General features: G+C 41.2%; 1 protein-coding gene and 1 long non-coding RNA gene across 9 annotated transcripts in view; one reads left to right on the forward strand and one right to left on the reverse strand.

The window, feature by feature from the left end:
* LOC125691811 (uncharacterized) overlaps window positions 1–23895 on the reverse strand; it is a 46763-nt gene extending 22868 nt beyond the window's left edge. The window contains exon 1 of the long non-coding RNA XR_007376268.1: window positions 23829–23895. This is a non-coding gene — a long non-coding RNA (uncharacterized LOC125691811). The remainder of the gene's footprint in view (window positions 1–23828) is intronic.
* Window positions 1–27452, forward strand: part of TRIM2 (tripartite motif containing 2) — an 85226-nt gene that overhangs the window by 14880 nt on the left and 42894 nt on the right. For 2 of the 8 annotated variants that reach the window (XM_048941639.1, XM_048941641.1), the window contains exon 1: window positions 13540–13747. The exons of 4 other annotated variants lie outside the window; for them this stretch is intronic. The gene's annotated coding sequence lies outside the window, so the exon portion shown is untranslated. Of the gene's footprint in view, window positions 1–3179; window positions 3312–13539; window positions 13748–27452 lie in introns of those variants that run through there. 2 more of the 8 variants (XM_048941637.1, XM_048941646.1) reach the window with 2 other exon arrangements.

Consider the following 27452-nt stretch of genomic DNA (forward strand, 5'->3'; position numbering starts at 1 on the left):
TTGGCCCATCGGAATCTTCCTTCTATTTTTTTTTTTCCTACAAAATTAATTTTTTTTTTTTGTATGTTTTCAGAAACTTGCATTTAACTAAAATAGAACCTCTATTTGAAAACATTTTGCTAAAAGATTTTAGTGCTCGCTGGAGAACAAGCAAGTGTTCTCAAGAGCTTTGGGATCTTGTGTTCAAGAGTGCCGTGATGTTGCAGCTCATAGTTTTAGGTCCCACCCCAAAATGTTTCTGGGGAGAATAGCCAGGTTTCTGCTAGTAGAAAAAGAAAATGGAGATTCTATCTCCAGCTCTTCACTTCTGCTTCCAGCTACAGGATGATTTCTTTCATCTGCAGGATCTCATGCTATTTGACATGGCGGACATGAGTCAGATCACTAATCTGTTTGAAAAATATATCCAGCAAGTAGAATTGTTTCTGTGAGCTGTCACACTGCTCCTGGAGAGGTACGGGAGGGAGGGGACAGGCCTGTGCAGCTGGGAACTGTGATGGTTGCCTCCAGAAGCCTCAGCCATAGCTGGCACTTGGGCTTACTCCCTTGGCAGTGCTGGTAACAATTTTCCTGTGTCGTATAAGGACAAAGAAGCAGTTTCATCCTTAGCATAATTAAATGAGTGGAGTGACAGGAGTTATGCCCAGAGTGACTTTGTTTAAATGTGCCTTTTCAACAAAGTTCACTAAATCAGCTCATTCTTGTTGTCTCTTTTGTTTCTTTATTTGTGGCTACACTGAATTAGCATCTTAAATAAATTGCCATGGGAATCAGAGATGCAATAGCTAGCTTTCTTTCTCTTGTCCATCTACAAACAGCCTTTTCATAGCAGTCTTTTCACAATTTCATGTACTCTGTTTGAGCACTTGATCTATTTCCATCAAGGCTTTTGGTACCCATTCTCTCGGTTAAAAATCAAGCAGCAAAAGATATGTGAAATATGGCATACAATTGATTGAAAATTTCTAGCACATATAATTTACATGTACTGATGGAACATCTTTCTGAAGTGACCTGTAAAACATTTATTGTTCCCAACGTTCATTCTGATACGTTATTTCTATGTTTTGTGAGCTGTGGATTGTAGAAAAGAAAGATACCTTGATTTGAACAAGGAGGGTGTTCTGTGCATAGAAGACAAGTTGAGAAAAGGGAGCTTTGTAGGAAGGAAGAAGGCTGAAAAGGCAGGCCTTGTGATAAGGGGAGCAGTAGGAGTGGGTCAGTAAGAAAGGAGAAACTCTGAAAAGGCCTTGAAGCTCTGGATGAGAAAGCTTTGCTTTCATGGGGTTGTAGGTAATGTGGATGGGATATGAAACAAAAGATGACCTCATGCTGAATTTTCGAGGGACAACAATGCAGGTGCATTGGGAACAAGATCAAATCCCAGTAATCAAAGTGACTGAAGTAATCAAACACTGTGATCACACAGTGGATCTGGGCAGAGATCTATGAACTGAAAATGTGAGCAGAAAAGAGCTCTAATAAAATAATACTGTCAATGTGGATAGCTTAGGGTTAACTAAGCAGTGGATCTGGATAACAGTACAGGCGCTGTAGATTGTATGACAGCTGGTGGAGCCATGCAAGTGCACTAGAATCTCAGCTATCATTGAGGAACAGGCCTCACTGTGAAGAAAAACTTGCAACTGTGACCCAAGCACATTGTGACATGACGATATGTGCCAGAACTCACGCACAGGCTGTCAGCAGGAGCCTGAGAGCTGCGATATGCCTTCCCATCCAAACAAGGTGCAAACTTCAGCATCTGCTTTTGCAAGGGTTCAGATCCTAGACTAAATTAGAGGGGAAGGGAAATGACTGTAAAGACGGTAATTAATGTAACAGCCTGACTTAATTTGCTCCCTGAAAAGGAAATCAAAATTAGGAGCTGTTAAAGCAGTTATTACAATATGCCTAGAACACATAGTAAGGACCAAATAGAAGCAGAAAGCTGAAAAATAGAATTGCACATTTACAAATTGTTACTATAAAAGTGAAATGGGAGCCTGCACAGGTAAATAGTAAAAGCTGGATAAAAAAAAATAACAGAAAGTAGCATGCCTTGGGAGTGCAAGAGAAGAATTAACCAGAAGGGTCAGGGAGAAAACAGTGAAAGCCAAGGAAGTGACATGGTATTTAAGAAGGATTTTAACTATTTCCACAGCAGGAAAATTGCTCAGAGAGACGAAGGCTGAAGTACAAAGAACGATATTAATCCAGGAAGCTATTACAAGAGAGTTGATGAGACAGATTTTAGTAGCAGACAGGGCTCACAGCCAAATTAGAGGCATAAGAAAGTAGGACAGGGCAGGGATGAAATGAGATCAGCAGCTGTAAGCAGAGTATTCAATTAAACAGGAACAATTCAATTCAAGCAACAAAGGAGATAGGAGCTTGGAGAGACAGGTGGGTTCAGAAATGGCTGATTAAAGATCTGAAGGAGCTTAAGTTTCAGAGTGCTCGCTTATGCAATAACTCTTCTGTCTCTTTGTTAAGTTCATCAAACTGACACAGAAAACTTTGCTTCTGTGCTACGTTACCTTCCTTGAAATGATAGTGGGAGCATGAAGAGAGGAGACAGTAAATTGCTCAATCAGCTTAACTGTTTCACAAAATCTTGTGCTAATGTGCCCGGGTTGTGACTGTGCTCTCTGGGGGAGAACAGGAGTGAAAGACCAAGCAGGTAAGGCAGAGAGGAAAAGAAGTATCAGTAAGGGCTGGGAGGTGAGGTCCAGAGAGAGAGTCAGAGTAAGACTTGTGACAGACAACTGAGAAATGACAGCATCAGCAAACTAAGTGTGTTAGGAAGGATGAGAATACGAAAAGGGTGAAAAGAAGAAAAATCAGGGACTTCTGAAGTTAAACATTCTCTACGGTGAATGTGAGCTGGACTTAATTCACAAGGTTTGTTTGTTTGACCTAAAAGAAACAATGCACGGGGATGCTTGTGGATTATCTAAAGGCAGTGGGCAGTAGTATAAATACACAGCAAATGTGTGGTTTTTTTTCCTGAAATTCTTCGTCCTTCCGCCTTTGGCATTTTACTGCCCGACAGTAAGCTGTCGAGCACCAGTCCTTCTTAGCAGCCCCTTTTGTTCCTCCGCTTAAGAATGAAACACAGTATCTCGAACGCCCAGAGGGTGAAGCAGCTAATCATTGGCTCGAATTGCGGCCGGCAGGGCAGACCCGCCTCTTTGCCTTGCGCTGACAAGCTGTTTGTGTCTGTGCGAGGCCGCCCTCCAACGCGGCGGCCGGATGGCCGTGATGGGACTGGCTGAGCGCTGCTCCTGCCTACACTCTGTGGGATTGCAGTAAGTAGCCTGCTGACTCGCCGAGGCTTTTCTCATAGGACAGATGTTTTAGCAAGGCAGACAGGTGCTGTCATACAGAGAGGCAGCGATTGAAGTGCTTTCTCTGGTCTGAAGTAAGAGTGACTGCTTTGTATGCAGTGTCATGGCTACATTTCAGCCTCAAAGGAGACCTTCCGGAGAGGCAAGAGGGGAAAAGTCAATAAGGACACAACCCATTTAAACTTATATATACATATACACAAGATTTTAGTTCTTTAGAATCTTATTCTCCTTTATAGTGGTGTTTCCAGTACTTAATCATCCAGCTGTGTCTTGAAGAGTAGCAGTCTTCGCAAGGTCATAAATGACATTGCATGAAATGGCTAGATGTGAGATACAGTGAAATGAACATTGTCCATAATGCTGATAGGTGCTGTTGTATTTGAAGATATGCCTAGCTGTAGAAAAGTCCTGTTCAGACTTTTCTGAAAAGCCCAAGTCCTGTTCAGAGATTTCAGTCTACTTTACTGGCTGTTATTAGGAGAAGTTCACAGCTCTATAGAACAAAAGACTGCAGAGATGGAATGAGCTCGACTCTTGCCTCTAGTGCCGTTTTTGATGTTCAAAATTTTATGAACAGTAATCTGTTTGGATGTATGCTTCAACTTAATCCTGCATATCAAATACTGATGGACTTTTCAGACTTTCTCTCTCATCCTTTCCACCAGCCAAAGAAAATCATCACGTCTCTATCAGAGCTGAGCACCATGCAGAATCTCAGACGTTCTCTGCCCCTAAAGCTTTGATCAATCTAAATTTAATGTGTTAGCTGCAGTGCTCATCTTTAAATCTCCATTTTTAAATGAAGAAAATGAAAATATGACAGAGTAAGTGACTTTGCTGTGACAATAGAGCATAGTAAGTATCATCACTCAGCAGTCTATGGCAGCTGGACTACAGTATTTATTTTTCTTCATTTCATATGTTTTACAAAATCCTACTGCATAGTGCTAAAATTACTATCTCCTGCGGTTCAGATTGGCTAAGAAAGATACCTTATACTTTGGCTGCTTATCTAAACTGCTTTGAGCTTGAAACTGAGTGGAAAGCACCAAACAGACCAAGCTGCATTGTTGGTTCTGCTTCCCTTTTCTGGCACAGCTGGAATTGCCCCATATGGCACAACAACAGCAATTCAATATTGTTTCCTTTCTTGAGGACCATCCTAGTAATGTTGAATTGCTATTCTGGTCTATTTCTTCAGCTTCCTCCTGAACTAGAGGTACCAAGATCTGTTCAGGCTTTGAGTTCAAGATACCTAGGGGAAAAAAAAAAAAAAGAAGCTGTCACTGTATGCGTGTTCACAATGCCTATTTTTAAAGTAACAGAACTAATCTAAATTTCAGTCACATTCCAGTTAGCCTTGGATTATAACAAAAAAACAAAAAAACCCCAAAAAACCAGGAGAGGTATGATGCCGTGTGCTTTCTAGCTTGCCCACATTGCCCTCTGTGGATGGGCCCAAAAGGAAGGTTCCCTGAAAGCTGTGCATTTTTCTCTGTCCTGATGCTCATGTTTTGGGGTGTTGCACTGTGTCTGCAGGCAGCCTGAATGCAGTAGTAGACACAGTCACATTTACGGTATATCTGCAGTCATGCTGTCATTCAGTAATACAGCAGTTGATGGAGGCTATTAATTTAGGGGTGACCAAAACCCTGACCTCTTACTAATATGCTCGTGGTTACCAGGTTATGAAGCCCATGAAGTTGAATATAATAGTCTAGTTTTCTACTTCTTTGCCCTTGACAATGTCAGCTGAGCTCCTGAAACTGATGGATCTCTTGGGAAAGAACAGCTCCCTAGATTAATACAAGTTTTGAGTTGTAATTTATGACACTGAGCATTCAAATTCCTAGTGAAAACAGGAGGCTTTAAGGGCGCTTTTCCTCTGAGGGCTTCATCTTATTAATGTGTACTCTACTGATGCATCCTATATGCTTGACATTTAACAGCTAGTGTTACCGTAAGAGAGAGACATCAGCTGTTTGGGTCTGACCAGAAAAGTGAACTGTCATGTAAAAGAAAAAATATCAAAGTGCTTGAAAGAAGCAGTAGCAGCTTTCTGCCAGGTGTGGGTAGATTTCCACATAAAATCCCTCACCATCAATACTCGGGTATCTCTATCCACTGGGATAGAGGCAGGGGTCTGCAAACAGTCCCTCCTCAGCTTCTATGGATAGATTGTCCTCTCAATTAAATCTAAACCGTCTGACTAATATTCTTCTTGCTAACATGGAGGATATTAGCAGCCCTGAGGAGGAGGGTTTGGGGGAGTAGACTCACCATGAGCTGGCAATGTCCAGAAGGCCAAATGTATTATCCCGGACTGCACCAAGAAAAGTGTGACCAGCAGGTTGAAGGAAGTGATTCTGCCCCTCTGTTATGCTCATGTGAGACCCCACCTGGAGTAGTGCTTCCAGTTCTGGGGCCCCCAGCACAAGGAGAGACAGAGCTGTTGGAGAGGGTCCAGGGGAGGGCCATGAAGATGATCAGAGGGCTGGAGCACCTCCCATGCGAGGACAGACTGAGAGAGCAGGGGCTCATCGGCCTGGAGAAGGTTTTGGGGAGACCTTACAGTGGCCTTCCAATAACTGAAGGGGGCCTACAGGAAAGCTGTGGAGGGACTTTTTACAAGGGCGTGTAGTAATGTGGTGAGGGGAAATGGCTTTAAACTGAAAGAGAGTACGTTTAGACTAGATGTTAGGAAGAAATTCTTGCCTGTGAGGGTGGTGAGACACTGAAACAGGTTGCCTAGGGAGGTTGTGGATGCCTCCTTCCTGGAAGCATTCAAGTTCAGGATGGATGGGGCTGTGATCCATCTCAACCTGCATCTACACCTGTGAAAGCTTTTAATATTTTTAATTGTATATATATTTTTTTCAAACTGTTTTCCTAGGTATTGGATCCATTTCTAGGTAAGGAATGTTGTTGCTGCTAAAGAGCATCATGCTACTTGGTCATATAAAATGAAAACTATGGCAGGCATGCAGCCTTTTATGTTTAAAATAAGAAAAATAGAAAAGATTGTTGCAGTCAGATATCTCTTGAACATCAAGAGCAGAGGATCTCTTGCTGTCAAAGATTTTGTTGTTGTTGTTGTTCGGTTTTTTTGTTTGTTTGTTTTTGGTTTTGGTGGCATTACTCAAAGTACTGCATTTAGGAAAGAGAACAATTTTGAACCTATAACCTGCCTCAAAATTCACCTCAAAGGAAGAGCAGAAGTTTTTCAACCAAGAAGCTGCTACAAGGAAACACGGGTCAAGGCAGAAAGAAAAGGGAGTGCTGTGTACTCTCCTTGCATATGGCAGAGGGAATTGCAGGGACTAAGCTGCTTTCAGGCCTATGCTGCTTTAAATGTGTTTAACAGGCTCCACTGGTCTCTTTGACTTTTCTCCCTCCTGTTCTGTGTGTATCAGGCCTTTAAGCTGGCAGAGAATGCTGAAGGAAACAGGCATCAGCAATATACAGATACTTGTACTGGCTCTGCTGTGTTCTCATGCTGGGAAGATGATCCTTTGACCTCTGCAGGCAAGCTCTGTGCTTTCTCCTTACTAGAATCGCTGGTTTACAGGACAGAGCTGTCTGCATTGTGCATTGTTTTGATAGTGTGGGAAAGGCGCATCTAGCTAACCAGCTTCTTTTAGGGTACATACAGAAGTGGTATAAAATGAATCGCAGTCACCAGATGGCCTGCCCAGATTCCTCTCTTTAGCTCGCCTTTCTCAGACCTAGAAAACCACGTGTGTCCCAGGATCTGCTCCAGTAGGCAGAAAATAATATAGATGCCACTATTCCTTCATCCACAAAGGAGCTTTTAAATAATTCAGTTTCCTTCCTTTTTGCCTGTCTAGTTGGGTCAGAGGTTTAAGAAAGCAGCAATTTGAGCTTGTAGAATAAAAAGACCTTAATTGAGTGGGCAGCATGCTGTGTTCTGTCCTGGTTGCCGCTGTCTTAAAAAATTATCATAGCTGTCGTTAGCCCTTCCCTCTTATTGCTGGTTGTTCACAGCATGAGAAACTGAGAAGCACAGTACCCATTAAGCTTCAAGGCTGGCACTGCAGTTTCCCTGATCAGTTCCTACTGGGGCTTGCTTTCCTCCTGACCTCCTTTTCCTTGCACGGTGTCTTCAGTGCACAATTTACCTAATGCTCCCGAAGGTATAGTATAATGCCCTAAATCTACTCTAATTCAGATGTTATAGCCATATAATGGCATGGAATTCTGCAGATCTTACTCTGGCAGAACTCCTGCTAATTCTATGATTCCATAATGGCAGCAGCAGACCTGGTTACTTCAGGGCTGAAAACGGACTGTGAGAATCACAATATATTATTTTGTGTGTGTGGTTTAATTTCTGCTTCTAATTGGGATGCTTAATACCCGAGCAGTACCTTTGGCCTTCTTTTCAATTAGTTTTTGAACGTGTAAGAATAAGTTGACAGCTATTTGATATTGTTAATGTGAACTCTCAGCACTGTAGTATGTGAACTCTCAGCACTGTAGTATCTGAACTCTCAGCACATGACAGTTGTTTAGACATTGCATTCTTGAGACTCGGTGTCTAAAGAGATTTTCCTCTTTTCCTCCATTTTCCTCATCATTTCTTCCTGATACTCTCTCTTAGGCTCTTTGATATCTATGCTTGCTTCTCATATACATTCTGGGATCCAGAGCTACACCAAAACATTTTCTTGGTTTCCAGTAGCTATAGAAAATGTAATGATTTTATACTCCAATATGCAGATTAGAATATGTGAGCCAGAATTACTGTGGCTCTGGCAATAAGAGTAGGAAGACTTGCTTGTGTGGGTAGGAAGATCGGGGAAACATTCTCAAATACATGCTCAAGTAAATACTGAAATACTTCGCTTAGGATAACCTCAGCTGAGATTACACCTGCTTCAAAGCCCTGCACCCCATGCTGGGCTTGCACTCTAGATTTTTGTGTCTCCTAGCCTAAAGGCCCTCACTGTTTGCCCCAGTTTCCAGTTCATTCTAGTTCAGAGCATCTAGATCTATGCTTTCTACAGCCCATGCCCCTCTACATCAACCACATAGTTCACAGCCTCTGCAGCTTTTTGCCACAACTCTTCCCACCAAAGAGCTTCATTTTTGCCCAGGCATCCCAGATCCTCTCCTCCTGCATCTCTTCACTCCATGCCGGTTAAAATGCTTATTCTGCTCATCTCACAGTCCTTAAAAGCTCCTTCAAAGCCTTCTGCTCCCTAAAGCGGTCTCCTCCTGTCCTCAAGTCTTTCCCACTACATTCCAGTGTTTGCAGCTGGAGATACAGGAGGCTGTTTCTCCTCCCCTAGAATTTCAGGTTCCTCAGTGCAGGGATCTCAACATACCTCCCTTTTTCCTCTTGTACTTGAAGGCAGAAAAGCAAGGTAAGTTAGGGCATATAGCCCTTTCTATGCTGTAAGAATGGACGTCTCCAGGCAAGGTCTGGAGAAAGACTAAGCCAGGAAATGTTTTAGCGTGGTATGTTTTTTAGAAGAGTAGCCTTCCTTATTTCTCTTTCTAAATAAGCTGTCCGGTATTCAACACTTGTCTTGTGAAGGAACTTCATCCCCCCAGGGGCTTTTAAGCTGTTCGATGTGGTTCTCAATGTGCTCATTTCTTTTGTACTTCTGGTCACATGTTAACATTTCTGATTCTTCTGATTTTCAAACAAAAAGGATTTGGACACATTACTTGTTGTTCAGAACTTTTTATGAATGCAGCCATGTGAAAATATTTCTTGACACTTGCTTTTGAAAGAAAGCTTACTTCTGTAAATGAAAGTTTGTGAAAAACAGCGATACTGAGACATCATGGTTTAGCAGGAGTCTGGACTGACAGTGTGCCCCAGGCGGACCCAGATCCCTGCCATCACAGATGTCAGTGAGAGTCGTGAAGAAGTGGCTTAGTGCTGTGCTTATTCTCCCTTTTTCCTGGGGACAGCCAGGGGCTACTGCAGCCTGTAGTGAAAATACCACCAGCCTTGGGGCTTCTCTGATTACGACATCAAGGTTGTCATTGTCTGAGCTGTTTGTTTGCTTTATGTGAAAGAGGAGTGATGCTGCAAAATACCAACAGCGGTGAAGCAGCCTACTCTGGACATAGCACTAGGAGCAGGCTGCGAAAGATTACCACAACACATTTGCTCTTCAGATCATCACCTGACAATCGGGTGCCTTTCTAGAGCTTTTCAGGCTTTTGCCAAACTCAAGTCTCTGGACAACAAGCAGAAATGCTAAAAAGAAATCCACATTAAGTGAGGTCACTGTAAATTGATACTGACTCAGCACCTGAACCTAGATCCAAGGTATTTCATGTGCTGGTTTTAAAATGCTGGTGGTAATACAATTTATAATATAATTAGTAATTCTTCTGTAAGAAGAATTGGTTATTGGTTATTGACAGTGCCGAAATCTACATTATTATAATTGATCAGCAGTAAGTGAATTGAAGCTCTACCTTAAACTTCTTCAAGGGTAGATTTGTCTCAGGTTATCTGACTTATGATTTTTCTATCTGTACAAAGCATGCCAGCTTGTTTGCATCAGAAGATTCATCTACAACTTAAACTGTGACTGATTTGAAATCTATGTAAAGCCCTACACCAAGTAGTTTACTATTAGAATGAAAGGTGAGCACACAGCTGTGGCGCATTGCTGGCTTGTTAATCTGCTATCCTGAGTTCCCATCATTTTGGCAATTTCATAGATTAAAATTTTAAGGGAAGATGCTTCCTCCACTGAATTCAGACCTTTTGTGTATCAATTTCTTGGTATTTAAACTTCAAAACAACAAGACACAGAATAAATTGCTTTTGTCTATATCTTTACAGTACAGAAATTCCAACACAGCCTCACTATGGACTCAATGGGAGCAGAATCCAACTTGAAAGAGGCATTTTCTACCATCTCCCATGCATCATAACCAGTGTCAGTTGCTGAGGAGGGACAACTTTCCTTGCTTTTACAAGCATACAGTGTCATTTAAAAAAAATCTTTCAAAAATTTAAAAAAAAGCTGAGTATTATCAGTATAGTCAAGGTTCAAGCTGCATCCTTCTCCTTATTTTGAGAAAGCAGACATATTGAAGGTTACCCAGGAGATAAGTGTAAATTAATGTCTTTATTCTACAGGGAAATAAAATGCTGTCTGCACCAGCATCACAAACCGACAGTTGTAATTTGACTCTCCATTTCAGTACCACATCTGACCAAAAATGAATTTTTATTCTGAAGATAACAGCCATTCAATCTGTCATGTGCTTTATCAGTGTGAATGGAAAGAGAGCCTGTATGTCCGGAAGGCCACACAATGGCTTCTCTGTTGCACCCTCGTGAAACATTTTTGTCCCCAGGTCTGAACTCTGCTCTTCCAGAGAAAAGAATCATAGAACCCTCAGAGTTGGACAGGACAATCCTGGAGGTCTTTTCCAACTGTAACCAGTGTCAAGTCCTTTTATTTTTGGAAAATATCAGTCCTGATAAAAAACAAGAAGTAGTGGGTTCACCTCATTTGATCACTCGGTGAGAGAAAAATAACTCATCTCTTAACAAACCCTGTTTACTGACATATCAAAAAGATATCATCTTCACTTTAGCCGATGTCTTTGCATTTCAAGTGCTTCCAATTGACGGTCTCATTAGCTTTGTGGAGCAACTCTGATAAAACAGTGAAAAGTTTTAAGCGCATCTGGGAATCTTTGTATGGCTGAAGACACGTTTTAACAATGAGAATGAAGTCATGGAGAGATAAACCCTATGACAGGATCTGAAAGTAGCAGGTCCAACTCCAAGTGTTAGCAGTGGGGGAACAGAACAAAAGAAAAGGGAAAAATGCTAGAATGCAGGCCAAAGATGTGGTATCATTTGAGTTTTAGGACACATGAAATCTGTTCTCATGTACTTTTTGTATGCCTAATAATATGGCTGAGCTCATGTGTAGCCTTTCACATTGGATAACAGGGTTGTATTTCACTTACCTTGGATTGCTGCCTGTTTTCACAAAAGCTAAGGGGATATAATATCTTTGAGAGTTCTGGCCCTCTATCAAATTCGATTGAAATTATTCAATGACTTGTACAGCTATTGGAAAGAATTGTAACAACACAAGCAAAAATACACAAAAAGAAAATTAGATCATAGTTTTCTCTTTTTTTTTTTCTTCTTTTTTTTTGAGGATCAATCCAATCTAGTTGTATCAATCCCAGAACCAGGTAGAGGATCATAATCATGTAAAGATGAGAAATTGAGCACATGACGAGAACTTGGGATTTAGAGGCAGACTGTTTACAATGGTTTTTATTTTGTTAATGACTCCATGCTCTGATTCATGCTTTAATGAAAGCTGCCTCATTTAGAGATTCTCAGTGTTTAGCTGAGTGAGATTATTCCTGGCAGAAAAGGTTGCAGAAGTCCTCTGGTGAAACTGACGGCTAAATAAAACTTGATATTTTAAAGTAAAAGAGTGCAAAAATAACATTAATTCAGTAATGTGAAACTTCTTTATCTGACAATGAAGAAGACGAGAGGGAAACAGAGGGCAGAGATTTATAGACGAGAGGGAAATTGTTTCCCCATTTTTTTTGTTAGGAAAAAAATGCAGTTTAGTACTGACCTTCAGCTATCAAAAAAAAAAAAGTGTATGCGCACTTAAGCCTTTGGAACTTGAATTTAATCAGGGCAGTAGACCTTTGAATAGCTGAAAACAGTATCTCTGATAATAGCAGATTATATTTGCAATTGCAATGGTTGGTGTCCTGCAAGCAGGAGTGCCTGCAGAAAACAGCGTTGCATTTTTTATGCCCTATTACCTGATGATTATCTTTTCCTCCCGATTTCTCATTGGCTGAGTACTTCAGGTTCACAAATCTTCCCGACTAAACAAACATAAATTACTTCTACCTAAACACATATATTGCTGATTATTTAACCTCTAACATTTGCTTCCATTATTTCTGGACATCTGCTCACCCTTGGTTAGAGATAAGTTTGGGAGGAGGATAAAGGGTCTTGATGCCTGTCTGTTGCATCCCAACCTACCTGTAGAGCAAGGCAGTCTGGCCTTGTCTGGAGGCCCTGGCTTCTTTGATGTTTGTTAAGTCTGTTTTTCTTTTGCTGAGGGTCTCTTATCGAAACAGAACAGCCTTACAACCTGCTTTCTAGTCCATAGTACTATAACCATACTATTTGCAACATTTAAAAACTACTGCAGTTTAATTACATAATTCAGCAATTATATTTCTAAAATATGCTACTAAAATATATGGTATTTGTACTTTTTCACATCAGCTGTTCCTAAGGGCAAATTAGAAAATACAAACACATTGTGCTCTACTTCTTCAGCTCAGTTTCCCCTTTTTCATATCTAATGCAGAAACAACATTCCATTCCTACAGGAGCTTTAAGCCACCAGCTTTTTCTAGGTGCTTTTAGAGATTTTGTTTGTGACGCTTTTGATTAAAATGCTCATTGTAATTAATGGAGAGGATCACCTCAGAGGCTTTCCATCAGGCAGCTCTTTACTAATTTTCGTGAGAGGAAATTACAGCTAAGAAACCCTTCCCACCTGGAAGTGTTTAAAGTATGCGAGTCAGCATTCTGTTCGCTGTTAATAAAAACCAGGTTGTTCTAAATGGCTTGCTAAACTATTGAACTGTTTTAAGCAATGTGCAGTTTATCTTGTATTTACAAGCACATGCATTTATTTTAAATTCCTGTTCCAGAAAGGCTGTTCATGCTGGGAGGGATGCTGCAGGCTCACTTTGCTTCCCTGGGGGGGAGCGCTGCAAGCACCTCCCTGGGCAGTGTGCTTCTCGCAGGGCCTGGGGGCTGCTGGGGGACTATTAGCTAGCCAGCCAGCCCAGCCACGTGCTTGATAGAGAGCAGATCAGTGTGTAGCTGGCTGTTTATTTTCAAATCCTTTGTACTTCAGGTTACTTGTAAGGCTGGTGCCTGGGAGTTCAGCATAAACCAGGCTGTGTTTGTTGCCTGCTTTGCTTGTAATTTGCAATTTGTGAAAACCTGATGGATGACTCCGTGCTCTGCAAGTTAGTGTGGAGATGGGAGCTTCTAACACAAGAGCAGCTTTTACAGAAAACACTGAGTTAAGAAGATTCAGGCTCAAGCTAGGTTGCTTCTTCCCTCCCCCTCTTTTGTCTATTTTTACTGCAATGTTGGTATGTGTCCAAGGAGAGTCAGCCATGTCACTCGGAAATACGAGGAGATAAACTTTCAACTGTTGGCTTTCTTCATGCTGAGCGACTCCAGAGAAAACGAACAGGGAGAGAAACAAGAGAGATCTCCTTAGGTGTACTTTTTTGACTGTCTTCTCTGCCAACGCCAGTGTAGAATACTGAAGAAACCGCAGCAGTCCTTTCCCAGCATTTCTCTAAACAACGTAAGTTACCCTTTCACACGTGTCTCTAACTGTCCTTGTGCTTTTTGTGCTCTCGAGTGCTTTGGGAGTGTAGGGGTTGAGCAGCGAACCCTTGCCAGGTGCTCTGCTGTGCAGAGTAGTGAGTGCTTTGTCTTCATGTCTCTTCGCACATCCAGGGAGGCGGAGGATAAGTGCCTTGACACCACCTTTCCTTAGCAGTCATGCTAGCTTGACTTTGGGTGCCTGTCAGAACCTTTAAACCTTCTCAGAACGTGCGCAGAAATTCGTTTGTAGTTGGCAAATACAATAGCAAATGTTTTGATTGAACTGCGTGTCGAGCTTGCTGTAGGTGCCAGAGTTTCAAAGGGAACTGTGTGACACTGTGTAAAGAGGACAGGATGTGACAGGGGAAATGTTTCCTGCTCTTTAATATTTAAAAGAAATAATTGAAACAGAGCCAAGCAGCTTGCCTAGGAAGGAAATAGTGATGCTTATTCAAAGCAAAATAATGACTCTGTTAAGCTGAGAGGACAGTGTTGAGGTATAATTAGGAGGGAGAGTTTTACTTCTCACAGGTGTTAGATTTTTTGAAGGTGGCAGCTGATGCTAAAGCTGCCATGTTCTGTCGTTCTGCTTTTGTGAAGAACAAGTAAAGCTATTTCCTGACGTTTATCTCCCTTGCTAAGCATCCTTCCCCACACCCCCTCCTTCTCCATGCTACTTTAATTTTATTGCACTATTTTCAAAATGTATTCCAGGCAGACCGTCAGGCAGATTGACAGGTTTAAGTAAGAACAAAAAATTATAACATACCAATATACCAAGAATAAGGCAATAATCACCCTGAAGTTAAATATCATCAGGCCAAAACAGTTATATAAATGCCTGCTTGTATGTGTGTAACAAAACTATGGCAAAAGCACAGTGACTAAGTATTCATCAAGTAAGGATGTGATATGAGAGAAGCTGCCTCCTGTTGCAGCCTCAGACCATTTGAGGGCATTTGTTACCCGGCTAACAGTTTTGAGACCAACTATTGTGATACAATCATTAGAAGCTCTTTCCTTAAAATTCCACACTTCTCATGTAAGAGCTGAACAAGAATTGACTGGTGATGCTAACAAGAGCTTCAGGGTAATGTATATGTTTAATGCCTTTATTGCATCAGGTAAGTGGTGTTGGGTCTCAACTGTTTGTCTTCTTTGTGGAAGTTATTTTCTAGTAGAAGTTCAGCGGTATCTTGGTTTTGAGGCAAGGTATGAGACAAACAATGTCCATGGCCTGATAGCACACACACTGAATTCTGCTATATCCCACAATATGCACTGCGTTTGGAAACTCAGGTCTTGTTTGCACCAAGATGGCAATCAGCTGGGGGATTTCCCAAACTCATGATAGTATTTTTCTCTGGCAGTCTTACTCTGGAGGTCACTCTGTTTCCTGGAAAAGCCTAGATAATTGATGCTTGAAGCCATCAGCATCTTAGGCTTGTCTTTGACTGATAATGGAATTTCATCAATTCATAATAAAACTAGGATTTGGACAGCTTATATAAACACAGTTTATATAGTTTATATATATATATATATGTATGTGTGTGTATATATATATGCATATACATATACATATGATTCCTTTGAGGAAAATTAGATAATTAAATGAACTGGAAAGATCTGGGTGTTCTAATTCAGAGAACAAGGAGATGTACGTTGCTGTAGTAAAGCAAAAATGGAATAATCTGCATAAAATATTGAATATGCAGTTTTAGAGAAATGTAATACTGTGACACATCAATTCGTACAAAAACAAAGGCACAATGTACATTGGTATGTTGGGAGAGATCTTTGAGCCAAATGTGAAAAAACTGGATTTGATCAGTTGGCAAGCAAATTACCTCATCAAAATTAAGTATGCCTGAGGACATGAATACAGCTGGTTTGAACTACATGTGAACATATAGCAGCAAACACATCTTTACTCCAGATAATAACTTCCGGTTCATAAGTTATAATCCTTAATACTGTAGAAGAGCTGTAGAAAATAATCTTTCAATTTTTTTATTTTTTTATTTTTTGTTAATGACAGTGCAGTGTTCTGTGTTAGAAAAATCCGTCAATTCTGAATCTACAAATGTTTCTTGAGGTTTTCTTTCTTCTCCTTATACCTAAAACCCCCAAAACTTTCTCCTGGACATCCACCCACCCGTGATTTGCTGGATAACATACATGAACTTGCTTCTTACGTCAGGTTTCAGGAACCGTGTTGAATAAGTCCTGTGAATCTCACAATAGAATGCACAATCTCTGATGTTATGTTTGGCTGACACCTTCAGTCAAAATTAGATATGTTGTTTCCAGAGAATGTAGGTTGTGGTTTAAGGAAAAAAAAAAAAAAGCAGCTGTCCATGTGTCATGAACAACAGAAAACAAAAGGCTCCAAAACAAAAGAAGAAAATAGTAATTGCCTGGAAGTTACTCAAGTATCCGAATACTGGCAGGAGAAGAACAGGGTCTATGATTCATATAAGTAGGTTTTCATCTCTTTGTTCCTCTATTTTTGATGGCTGATTTTTTTTTAAGATGTACTGCTTCTGTTTGGGCCTGCTGTTGTGTTTGGATGACCCCACTGGGGGTGGTCTGTTGGTGTGCTGTAAGGTCACTTGTGCCTGCAATAGCAGCAGCTGCTTGGCATTTGTCAACCTTTCTGAGCCATTTTATTTATATGAAGACCAGGTTTCATTTATGCGATTTAAATAACTGAATATTTATGGTATAAATTGTAGTATTAAAGTCAGTTGTTTACTATTTTCTACCATGTTTTCTCCACCCCTGGAGTTTTTCAAGAAAAAGATAGGTGACACACTGATACACATGGGTTAGTGGTGATGGGCTGACGATTGTACTAGATGATCTCAGTGGTTTCTTCCAACCTTTTATGAAAAACATTGTGAACCTTTTCTGTCACAGAATCTGTACGCATATCCTGACATTGCATCTCACTCCTCTTAATAATTGGGGTGTTCTGCTGTATTTGGATTAGGAATTGCTTATTTTAAAAGGTGAAAGTAGAAATACGGTTTGAACTGGAATAGTATGAAGTGAAATAAATGACATAGCATGCCATTCTAATGGGGAGAACAGGGAATTGAGTCAGCTGAGAGGCCTGCTGGCCACCAGGCAACCTTCCTGCTTGCCAGGTGGGCGTTAGGGCACAAACTCACAAGTAAATTACATTATTTAGCGACAGTAAGGTTAAAAAAGGCACAGCTAAATTAAGAAGGCTGCTAATCACGGATATGTGCAAGATGTTAACAGCATGTATCCTGGCACCTCATATGTTACATGTAGATGTGGTTGACACAAACATCAAAATATATCCTGTATAACCGGACTGCTAGTAGTTTACAAACAAACTGCTGCAGAAATGACTCTATGACACTTTACTGTTAGATCTAAAATCCAGTCTATAGTAACTTTAAGAATGTGCCTTGCACCCTGGAGAAGACAAATGACACAAAAATGAGCCATAATTGTCTACAGCCTAAAAGGCCCCCTGGTACTTACTGGACAACTCAGCTTTTTCTGGTCAGCACTTTTGCTCAGGTGTGACAATATTATTTATTCTCTCTCACTGTTATACTGCTGAATATTTTCAGTCTTGGATGCACGGTGTCTGTAGGTGCATCGTTGTGCCTCAAGTCAGAATGGATTCTTTCTGCAAAAGAGACATAAAGATTGGAATAGATGCAGTTTCATTTTTAAACCATTCTAAATGTTTCAAATGCATGTTTCAAATGAATGTTCAGCAATCTGATCCTAATCCAGTATGTATTTATTTGCTTTAATGGTATTAGCCTAAACATGTGTATGATCAGTTTATTTCTGGATGACTTTCTGTTTTTGTCATGTAAAGCCACTCTGACTGTTTGGTTTTTTTCTTTCCATTCTGAAAATGTAGAGTGAAGATCCTTTCTATTTATTTATTCTTTTTTTTTTTTATAATGTGTTGAATGCTAGCTGTCCCTTCGTTGAACTCATGATTTGAAAAACTATCACGTGGAGTGATGCCATGAAGGAAAAGTATAAATTTCAGACTCTGCAAAGGTTTCTACTGTATTTGCCTCCTCCAATGCAAAGTTTAGTTGATCTGGATTATTTTGAGGTCAGAGGTACCTGCTATTCTCTGGTATGTTTTGAGGAGTGCTCAGAAGTTTATTTAGCGAGGAAAGAGCTATGGTTTAATTTTTCAGAACTGCTTAACTCTGAGTAATATGAATATGCTCCTGCCACTTCTGCAGAAGAATAAGCCCTCAAAAAAGAGGTGGAATGTTAAAGAAAAAATGCACTTGACAGAGTAACTTACAGACCCCTTCTGGAGGGGGAGGGAAAAAAAAAAAAGCAAAAAGAAGAAAAGATTGCATTCAAAAGATTTTGCTGAACTTGGAAATACTCTGGCAAAGATTCCAACAATTATGTTTAAGGCCTCTAAATGCCTTAAATTCTACAGTAGTCCTTGGAGAAACTTAATACGTGTACCATGTTTAACTCATGGACTCATGGTCTGTATTATTAGAGAATTTGCCTGCCCTTTAAGAAGCACATCTTCCAAAAGAGCAGATGCTCTTTTTTTTCTCCAGTTCTTCTGAGAACAGTTTTATGTTGTACTTACTGTAAAAAGATGTTTAGAAGTTCCTCAGGAACTAGAACGACCATTAGGGATAAGAACTCAGAACTGAAGAATGAGCCTTTGCAACACACATAGACTGGAGGAAAAGAAAAAGGAGGAAAAGTGAATCTAGTTTGTGTGCATTTACACCATGATTTTTTTCCTCCTCTTCCAATGGGGAAACAGAATTAATGAAATACACTGTTACAACTTTCTCTCCTTTAATACTCATGTTGGCAGAAGAGATAATGTAAACATTCAGGGATTAACTCTCAGGAGATAAATCTCTGTAGGTGTTTCTTGTTATATTTAGAGCTTAAGTAGTTGCACTCTGTCAGAGCTGGAAAACCTAGGACCCAAGAAATCAGAACCTGAATGTTGCTGAGCCAATACTATCGTACAGCTTAGTGTGTGGTTTTCCCAAAGTACTTGGAGGGAAACAGGAAAAAAAAAAGAAGTGAATATTTTTATAAAAAATTTCTTGTGTTTGTTTCATCAGAAGATGCACGTTGCACAGCCTTGATTCCATGTAAGAATAGCAGGAAGGCTTCTTCCCATATTGAGCTTCCAGGATGCATATCTGAGGTGTGCAATGGTTGCCTTCACCTTGTGAGCAACCATCATTATTTTGCCCCAAAGTGTGTACTTCAGAAGGCATGCTCTGTGCTGTGCGCCCTCTGTGCAGCAGCTTCTGTTGGGGAAGGTGGACAACTTTGAAATGAGAAAGGGCAGCAATAAAAGCCTAGTTTCCTCCAGATCTATTGCACTGCATTTAGAATAATGCAGAATACTTCTGCAGAAAAGCAGAACAAACGTCAGTCTTAAGGAAGTACTACTCTTTTTTATTTCTTATGGATGAGCTATGTTTGAAAAGGAGGAGGTGAGGGGAAATGCTGGGTTAGTATTAATTTACCATAAAAATGCTCTGTCTTTGAGGTGATGACCAGTCAGTCTCACTGTTGGTGCCTTGTTCATATGACTCAGAAACTTGCTGAAGATGTACTGTGGCCCTCAGTGACATTTTCCATAAACAGTAGTGTATTAAGGCAACTGTCTGATGGATTAATTTCATCTGCTAATCATAAATGTCATGGCTCTGCTAAGCAATAGGAACAGCAATAAGAACAGCCCTGTAGCTCCATTATTATCCATTTGCTTTGCCAAAATGGAGTGGCTGCTATGGCAACTCGTGTGATATCTACACCAAGTATTTTGAAGCTGTGTCTGGGTCAAGTCAGAAGTAAAGCTAGCTCAGCCTTGTAATTTGAGTGGTGGCTGATGGTAGATGCCTGCAGAAGAGCATAAGAATAGATCAGACAAATAATGGTACTCCCCAGAGCGCTCTTTCATCTTCAGTGATTTGTGCTTCCAGCTCTGCTTCTGGTAGAGGTGGTTTCTCTGTAGTTAAAATTCTTTAATCAGTTTATCCTTCATGAGTTTGTCATTCTTGCCCGGAATGAATGTAGTATATTAAAAGCTGTATCATCCTGGGGCAGTAAGTTGCATAGATCACAGGATGGAGTAGTATCCAGTACCTTACTGGTAGCCTTAAAGGAGCTTCTCTTCTGTGGCCAGTAAAAAGAAAGAGTGAAATGCAACAAAATACTGGTTGTGAATAAGAATTAAATTGTGAATTAAATTTAACTCGGTATACAAGAGTGTTTTTTTGGAATGTATCGTAACAGTCCCTCACTGTGGTACTTGAGCTGGACAAGAAGAACAGCTGAAATAGTGCAGAGGCTCTATGCTGTATCTGTAGCTCATTTCCCACAAAGATTTCTCTATTACTTCTGATAATGGTGCCTACAGCTGGTTACTTCACATAGTTCTCTATCTATGTTGATGTTTTGATGATAAGGTGTATCACCTGTCTCAAAAACAGCACAGTACATCTTGTCAGAGTCATCGTGAGCATTGCTTCTAAATTCTCAGGCAGCACTTACAGCTCTTCATGGCATCCGCAGAGAGAAGCTGCAAAGGTCTGATCCTATTTTCTGACTCCAAAATATTTGAGCTGCATGTGCTACTGTCTTGCATCTCTTTCCTTGCAAAAATAGCCCTCATCCAAACTAATGGCTTCCTACAAAAACTTATTTCATAGCATAGAAAGGTACTTGGTCAGTTTGTGCTACTGTGGTTAAACAGCAATACCTGAACTGTAAACTCATGGACTAAGCTATGCGTGCACAGGCTGTGTTCTGTTGTAGCTGTGGGATTCTGGTACTTGAGTGAGACTGCCGGGTGCTGTCATAATCCAGATGATATCACAACTAATTTAAGACAATATTGCTCTTGTCCTGAGACCAGTGTTTTTTCCAAGTGCATTTCTAATTTAAAAATACACCTGTATTCACGTGGTTAATGTTTGTGAATCTTTCTTCTAACTTCTGCTTCCAGTATTTCTAAAGGTACTGAATTTCCCAGAAAATAATAAGGATGTATTTTGATATAGGAATGTGTATACCATGTATTGTATCTCAGCTTGAGAATCTTAAAAACAATGTCATGTGAGTGGTACTACTTTCCTCGTATTTCGTTAGCTATTTGTAAGTTAGGAGGAGTAAGTCAGTTTTAAGAGACTAATATAAATGGAGAAAGGTGCATATGAGGGTCTTTTATGAATGTAGTTTTTGCAGAAGTCTGGCATATTGTCAAGTGTTGGGAATTTGCTTTTGATCAACCTTTCAGTGCCCCTGTAGGAGGCTTGGACATGGCAGCATCTACTGTGGCTGTAGTGAAACTGCCATGGCAATGCACATTGAGAATTGGTGCGTTTCTTTAGATAAGGCACAAGACCTGAGGAACACATCATCTGTGCTGTAGGGAAGTTTCTGCTTTTTCCCATAACAACAGTTCTTTACATAGGAGCGCTGAAGCGCCGTCAGCAAGCCAGTGTCCTTGCTACAGGCTTGTTTACTAGGTGTAGTTCAGCCACTGGGTGTTCCCAAGTCACGAAGTGCTGGAGCTGACTAACGCTAAGTCACATGGAGTGACCTGTGAGTGTGAAGGAGGAGACGGCAGCTGACAGGCTCGGAATCTGTGTCTTTGGAGCTCCCCGGGGGGAGCCATTGATTGCTTTTTGTTATTGTGGTTTGGTCGGTTTAGCTTCCGTATATACAGCCATTGTTATAAGGAGGGAGCTCGTCCTGCCAAGGTTATTCTGACACTGCTGCACTGTATCTGGTGCTGCCGGAATACCTGTGTGTGCAGCTGCGTGCTTACCCAGTGCTGGGAAAGTTCAGTCGTGTTATTACAGGCATAAGGATCCTGCCTGGGCAAACCTCTGCCTGCCACTTAATGCTTGACTGAGGGCTTCTCCGAATGCAAGGACAGTACGTGTGCTTAAATGTACCACTGTGTGTTTGAAAGACATCTTGGTTCAGAAGACTTGACAGACATAGAAGGTAACGTTGCTGTTGGGCTCCAAACAAGAAAATGAGGTGAACATTGTGCAAAAGTTCAGGTATATGCAGAGATGCAGACAGCAGTATTTTATCCTTAAAACAAGCACTGCGGGGTATGTGAGCCTGTGCAGGGGTTGGAGAGGGGCTTTTTTTGCCCCCATCCTTCCCAGTCCCTCTCCCATGTGTGCAGAAACCTATCTGCTCAGGCAGCTTATTTTCCCAAACTGTGCGCTATGGAGAAACTGTGTGCTTTCTGCTTCTGTTGTTTGCTTTTTGAATGTTAATATTCTATCCACTGTTTCTTGCTGTGAAAGATCTAATTTTTCTCCCGATTTATGTTCCATACTCTGTTTCTGCTGAGGTGTGACATTCTGAAGGTTTCAAAGGAAAAACAAATAAACAAAACAACAAAAGGGCTGGGAGTATCTGTCTTAATTTAGTGTACAGGTTGTGTGGCATATGATGAGAGCTGGGTGCTGTCCTGTCCTTTGCTAATTTGAACTTTGTGCTAGATCATCCAAATCCAGCAGAGGTAAAAGGAAACGGAAGAAGAGGAGAGGTCAGCAGGGAATTATGTGACTGAATTCGGGTACCTGGTGGGTGTCATCTCTCCTGGAGGGAGAAACTGCAGAACAGTATGATTAAGCAGAGATGCAGTGTGGGTTAGGTCCAGACCAGTGCTTCAGGACAGATTGGAGTGGGTGGCCTTTGAGCAGTTCAACCTTCACTGCTCAGGTATCAAACGAATCAAGCATTTGCATCTACCTTTTACTTTTCTGGCCATTGCTTAGCAGCTCTGAAGAAAATGCCTACAGCATTTTTCAATGTACATTATATCTAACAGTATGTAGAAAAGTCCATGGATTTCTTCCCAAAGTGATTCCTGCTCTGCCTCTTGCTTTTTGTTTGTATTGCCTGATGTCCTGTGCCTGGAAGTGGTTAATAGTGATTAATATGGAGTCTCCACGCAGCAGTTTTATTTCAAGTAGCATTTCAGAGCAGCTGCTTATGGAAGCTGCAGTGATTTGAGGAAAAGTTTTTTTGCCAGCTTAGCTTTCCCCCCCCCCCCCCCCCCCCCCCCCAACTTGCATGCATATAGCATATATGCTCTATCTGCTCTGGGTGTCGAGTGTAGAATTTAAGATCTTTTTACTTAGACCATCACAACCTTTAGTCCCTAAAAGAATTACTTCAACCTGCCTTACCGTGGATTTTTACTTTTAAAAATAGCTCACCTGAGAATATGATGTTTTACAACCCTTTCTATGTTTAATAAACAAAATATCTGAGGTTGACATTTGACCTGACGTGATAGTATTTCTTGACTTGCCTTTTTCCCCTCATTTCTTGTCCCTTCTGTCTGAAATATTTGGAATAACTGGTCATTTGGTTGGGGACTCCTGGACTTCCACTCCATGCACTCGGATCGTCCTTGCAGGCATAGTAAACCCTGGTGTACTGCTGTGGGAATTAATTGTGCTAGGCCCTATCCTACAGTGAGGTTTGAAGAGCTCAAACAGTCAAATTGCCTCGAAGTTAAGTACCACATCTCAGCTGTGTGATTACCGTGTGATGGCACGACTCTTAACTTGCCATGTTCCTGGATGTGTGCACAGCAGCTACCGGAAAGTCTCTTAGATCATCTAAATTTGGGTAGTGGGAACACGAGGTCTGTAGGGATGGAAGCAGAACTGCCAAAGGGCTGTAGGGGTACTGCAAAAGGAGACAGAGGTTCTGGGTGGGGGGGAACAAAAGGAAAGGGGTCTTTAAATGCCAGCTGTTACGCTTCCCTCCTCTACACAGGAGGGTATTTTTGTATGTTGGAAATATCCAAGTAATGTTTGTCAGGACGGTATCTCTGATAAAAGCAGATTTTATTCGCGATTGCAATGGCGCAAGCAGGAGCGCCTATGGACACAACATGGCAGCCTTTCTCCCCTTGCCTCCCCCCTCCCCTGTTTCCCCACTGGCTGGGTACTCCAGGTTCACAATCTGGTTTACATTTGCTATTTACTTGTTAATTTGTCTTTTACCTGGTGTCACTCAGCAGCCGTGCTGTTGTTTCCAAGCTGTCTCGGTGCTCTCCTTGCCGTATTGATATGGTGATTTTCTTTAAAGTCTTCGTTAAACAAAGAGCACAGGGGATGATACCAGGCCTTCCTACGTCTCTTCAGGCGCTTCCTCGGGCAGGCCATCCCTTGTTCTCTGGTTTGATCTCGTGCAGGATATTCCTGCAGTGTGTATGACAAAATATACATCTATACACCTATATACAGAGTGTGCGTGCCTGGGAAGGTTCGTCTGGAGGATCAGTGATGTAGACTATCAGAGAGCTTCCCCGGGTTAAGTAGAAGGACTCTCAAAAAGAACTATGATAGCGGAGATCATGAAACAAAAGAAATATTATCCAATTCTAATGCAGAAACAACATTTGATTCCCACACATAGGAGGCCTACTCTGTTATTTCAGGCTTGCACCCTATTACAGACTTTGATTATAAATTCAGGAAAGTAAGGAGGAAAAAGCATTAGAACAGTAGAACTGTCAAGCTTTTGTTTATAGCAGTGGCTTCTATTCTTGTTATTCTGGTCTTTAGCAGCTGAGAGCTTTTAAAGAAACCTAATTAATGGCATTGACTTGTGATAGTACTGAAGGTAAGCCCACTGCTGTGGCTGGCCCTCCCATCTCAATGGCAAATACCCAAAAGGGGAAAGAATAACACAAAGATGGGAAAAGCAGTTTGTGCTCAGTTCAGCTCTTCTTGTGACATCAGTGTCAGAAACAGGCAGGGAGTGCTGTTGTGTGAGTCAAGTTTGCATTGGCAGAGAGGGGAAACCAGGCTGTTTCAGCCACTGCTCTGAGCAGCCTGCAAGCCTTGGCAGGCTGAGCTGTGCATGAGCAGAAGATAGGAGGAAACAGAATAAGGTGGCAAAGGCAGTAGAGAACATGCAGTGGGGCTGTGGGTCTGTGAAGGTCTCCAGTAACCCAGCATTACATCCCTGGAAAACCTTTCAAGTTCTTTTCCTCCTCAGTTGTGACGAGCCATGTGCTGGGTCACAAGCTTTGAGGAAGAGCATCTGCTGTACTAGATCACGAGATGGGGGAGTGATCGTGGCTCGAGGCTATGGCTGGGGACAAGCATCTGAAACAGTTGCCCTCTGGTTGGGGGGAGCTTACAGTGGAAGGAAGCCCTGGCTTTTCTTGCCAGTGTGAACTACAGCCTGGGCTGGTTGATTGTGTGAGTTCAGGCTGCAGGCTGTGCTTGCTCTGTGGGAGCTTCTGGGTCTGCATGCATGCACAGCTCCAATAGAAAAAGGTGAAGGTGACTCTGCCACCACCATCCCATCAAGATGACTAAGGCCCCATGATTCCCGGTGTGGCCACAGTCCCACAATGACAGAGCTTGGTTGTTTCACCCTACCTGCTTTCCTGGCGCCAGGGTCAAATTAGCGATGTGGAGCCAGATGAGGGTTGGAGCAGCCCATTCTCTCCTGTATTTGTATTCCCAAGCTAGCCCCTGTTCCTAGCAGGATGACTTTGTGTAATTGATTTCTGGTCTGTCCCGTCTCATATTTTCCAGTCAGGCTTACTTCCTAGAACTGTACTATTTAGCCATTTAGTCTGGGCTAACCCAATCTTTTTTTTTTTTTCCTGCTGACTTCAAAATCCTCTGTACAACAGACTGAGTTAGACTGCTTTTCCCTCAGTTAATTTAAAGTAGAGACTAGAGTTCAGACCATTAATCTTAAACTAGAGTGTTTGGATGACTTATTTAATAGTAGGGGGAGCATACAGCAATCTATAGAATGCTCTGTAAAATAGTTGTGGGTGGGGTTTGGTGTTTTTTCTTTATAACCTGCCAATTATGAGATCTCTCAGAATGTAAATTCAGGTTATGCTTAGAAAATGAAAAAGAAGAAATTATTTAAAAGACAGAACAATTAAAGGAGATGCTAGCAGGAGCTAAAACACTAATTTCTGCATCATTATAAAGATGGCATATGCCATATATTTTCTTCTGAACTTACTTCCAATGAGTGCTGTAAACTTCTGTGGTTGGGTGGCATTTCCTCCCTTACTCCCTTCCTCCTCCCAGATTTCCCTTTCTCCCTTCCTTCTCTCTCTTTTTTTCTTTCTTTCTCTTTCTTTCTTTCAAAAAAAAAAAAAAAAAAAAAAACAACAACCCCCAAGCCCTTCCCCCAACTCAAAACACACACACAATAAACCTATTTGAAACAGGCTGGTAATAACTGTTATGGGGTAAAGTGCAAGATTGTTCACTGAGCCACAAATCCATTTCCTCTTCACAAGGGAGAAGAAACCCACATGTTAACATTAAACATGCAAGAACAAAAATCTCAAGGGAAATGACATCTTGTTTTCTTATTTTTTGGTTGTTTCATTTTCCTTGCCACAGTCCCATGGTTTTGTTTTGTTGAAGAAGCAGAATAATTTCCAGCATATAAGATCTGTGTCAGCAGGCAGCTTCCTTGGAGACAATTGTATAAGAATTGCACTTTGAAGCAATCTCTCATTTGGAGCTGCAGCTCCCTGTGAGTGGATGCAGTTCTGACTCCTGCAGTCTTCTTTGGCCATGAGGTACGTTCTGGGGTCGGCTCTGATTTGAGGGGTATGTAGTCCTTGGGATGGACTGTAAAGAGAAATGGTAGGTTGAGCAACACTTGTCATTTTGCTTCAGTGTATGTAAATAGGATGCTAGAAATAGCAAGGAAAAGCAAGAAGCTGAGTGATGCCGGTATGCTTCTGTCTGAGAGTCTTCCACCTCGGATTTGGGAGTTGCAACTTGGTCTCAATTTTTTGTTTAAAATGTGGCTTTGTTCAAGTGGCAGGAACAAAAGACTTTGGTTCTTCTGGCTGTGGGAGTTAAAAAAAAGAATTTTTTTGCTTGTTCTTTGGAGTGAGGTTCTCTAGGCAGTTTAAAGGAAAAAGGAAAAAAAAAACAACCTGAAGAAACAACAGTAAAACCCCACCCCCTTTTCTCCAAAAATGTGTCTGAAACTCTCTGGCCTTTTTTTAAACTGTGAATCCTGCTGTGCAGGTTCCTGCTTCTTTCAGCGTGCTAAAACATGGAGCTAAAATGAAGCATGCTACGTTCTCTTTGACAGAGTCGAAGGGAGTGAGAGGAGAAGTATTTTGGCACAAGTACCCCAAGTCCTAACACAGGCACGCATGCTGCCTGATGTTTCATTTCAGGTTATAAACTGGATTACAGCATGCTTTTGCCCTGTGCGCATTACCCAGGGAAACCAGGCCGGATCTGCGTGATGTATGAGCAAATCTGGTGAAAGGATTGCCAAATGGGAAATAAATGACATGCAGAGATTCTCTATTTTTAACAAGAATTTAAATTTCACTCGTGATAAATGACTATCAGTACTGTTTACCTGGTCATTCAGTCCAAGATTCAAAAAGTACATTTGGGAGCCTGCATTTTAAGAGTGTTGAACAATATTTTAAACTGTGATTTTTAAAATAACTATATCTGTTCTAACTAAGAGTAGTGCAGACCAACATTAAAACCAACATTTGTTTATTCCTGATGTAAATGGGCTTTTGTGCCTTTTTATTTGTGGGAAGCTTTGTTGGACTCACTGAGCTGAAATACTTGCATATGATTTGTGTTTTTCGTTTTGTT

This window comes from Lagopus muta, chromosome 4, assembly GCF_023343835.1.
Source record: "Lagopus muta isolate bLagMut1 chromosome 4, bLagMut1 primary, whole genome shotgun sequence".
Classification (NCBI taxonomy): Eukaryota; Metazoa; Chordata; class Aves; order Galliformes; family Phasianidae; genus Lagopus; species Lagopus muta.